A 2,390-nucleotide genomic window follows, 5' to 3' on the forward strand; every position below is an offset into this window, starting at 1 on the left:
AGTACTATTCAAGTTTTGGTTATCGATTATTGATTTTTAGCGGCTTTGGTGCCTTGGACAAGAGGTGGAACCTTAAGTTTTTGCATGAACGGAGGACTAGCAGCCGCGTTGCACGGGAGTATGTGAAAAGGGTTCATATGTAGTAAAAACCTGAGAAATCCGCCCGTTTTCGTCATTTGTTATCGAATCAACTTAAAGCCAGATCGTCACATTGGCCGCTTTTCTCTCTGAGACGGTTACGTTTATCGTCTGCAAAGCTATGTCGCGTGCTGCGGTATGCGGAGACACTAAAAGCACCATAGTAGAACATAGAAGAAGCTTCTAAGTTGAAGTAATAGCCAGTAAGAATTAGTACAATTCAAGTTTTAGGCGTCGATTATTCACTTTTTAGCCAGTTTGGTTGCTTGGACATGACCTAGGACCTTAATATTTTGCATGAAAGGAGGACTAACAGCCGCGGTGCACGGGAGAATGTGAAAAGTGTTCATATGTACTAAAAACCTGAGAAATACGTCCGTTTTCGTCATTTGTTATCGAATCGACTTAAAGCCAGATCGTCACTATTGCCGCTTTTCTCTCTGAAACGGTTACGTTTATCGTCTGCAAAGCTATGTCACGTGCTGCGGTATGCGGAGACACTAAAAGCACCATAGTAGAACACAGAAGAAGCTTCTAAGTTGAAGCAATAAAAAGTAACAAGTAGTACAATTCAAGTATTAGTTGTCGATTATTTACTTTTTAGCCGGCTTTATTGGCTTGGACATGACCCAGTACCCTAAGATTTTGCATGAAAGGAGGACTAGCAGCCGCGTTGCACGGTAGAATGTGAAAAGAGTTCATATGTACTAAAAACCTGAGAAATCCGTCCGTTTTCGTCATTTGTTATCGAATCGACTTAAAGCCAGATCGTCACATTTTCCGCTTTTCTCTCTGAGACGGTTACATTTATCGTCTGCAAAGCTATGTCGCGTGCTGCGGTATGCGGAGACACTAAAAGCACCATAGTAGAACACAGAAGAAGCTTCTAAGTTGAAGTAATAGCCAGTAAGAATTAGTACAATTCAAGATTTAGGCGTCGATTATTCACTTTTTAACCAGTTTGGTGGCTTGGACATGACCTAGGACCTTAAGATTTTGCATGAATGGAGGACTAGTAGAAGCGTTGCACGGGAGAATGTGTGAGGTGTTCATATGTAGTAAAAACCTGAGAAATCAGTCCGTTTTCGTCATTTGTTATCGAATCGACTTAAAGCCAGATCGTCACATTGGCCGCTTTTCTCTCTGAGACGGTTACATTTATCGTTTTCAAAGCTATGTCGCGTGCTGCGGTATGCGGAGACACTAAAAGCACCATAGTAGAACACAGAAGAAGCTTCTAAGTTGAAGCAATAGGCAGTAAGAAGTAGTACAATTCAAGTTTTGGCTATCGATTATTCACATTTTAGCCGGCTTTGGTGGCTTGGACATGACCTAGGACCTTAATATTTTGCATGAAAGGAGGACTAGCAGCCGCGGTGCACGGGAGAATGTGAAAAGTGTTCATATGTAGAAAAAACCTGAGAAATCCGTTCGCTTTCGTCATTTGTTATCGAATCGACTTAAAGCCAGATCGTCACTACGGCCGCTTTTCTCGCTGAAATGGTTACGTTTATCGTCTGCAAAGCTATGTCACGTGCTGCGGTATGCGGAGACACTAAAATCACCATAGTAGAACACACAAGAAGCTTCTAAGTTGAAGCAATAACCAGTACGAAGTAGTACAAATCAAGTTTTAGTTGCCGATTATTCCTTTTTTAGCCGGCTTTATTGGCTTGGACATGACCTAGTACCTTAAGATTTTGCTTGAAAGGAGGACTAGCAGCCGCGTTGCACGGGAGAATGTGAAAAGGGTTCATATGTAGTAAAAACCTGAGAAATCCGTCCGTTTTCGTCATTCGTTATCGAATCGACTTAAAGCCAGATCGTCACATTGGATGCTTTTCTCTCTGAAACGGTTACGTTTATCGTCTGCAAAGCTATGTCACGTGCTGCGGTATGCGGAGACACTAAAAGCACCATAGTAGAACACAGAATAAGCTTCTAAGTTGAAGCAATGGTCAGTAAGAAGTAGTACAATTCAAGTTTTGGCTATCGATTATTGATTTTTAGCCGGCTTTGGTGCCTTGGACATGAGGTGGAACCTTAAGATTTTGCATGAAAGGAGGACAAGCAGCCGCGGTGCACGGGAGAATGTGAAAAGTGTTCGTATGTAGTAAAAACCTGAGAAATCCGTTCGTTTTCGTCTTTTGTTATCAAATCGACTTAAAGCCAGATCGTCACATTGGCCGCTTTTCTCTCTGAGACGGTTACATTTATCGTCCTCAAAGCTATGTCGCGAGCAGCGGTATGCG

Source organism: Schistocerca gregaria, unplaced genomic scaffold (assembly GCF_023897955.1).
Source record: "Schistocerca gregaria isolate iqSchGreg1 unplaced genomic scaffold, iqSchGreg1.2 ptg000407l, whole genome shotgun sequence".
Lineage (NCBI taxonomy): Eukaryota > Metazoa > Arthropoda > Insecta > Orthoptera > Acrididae > Schistocerca > Schistocerca gregaria.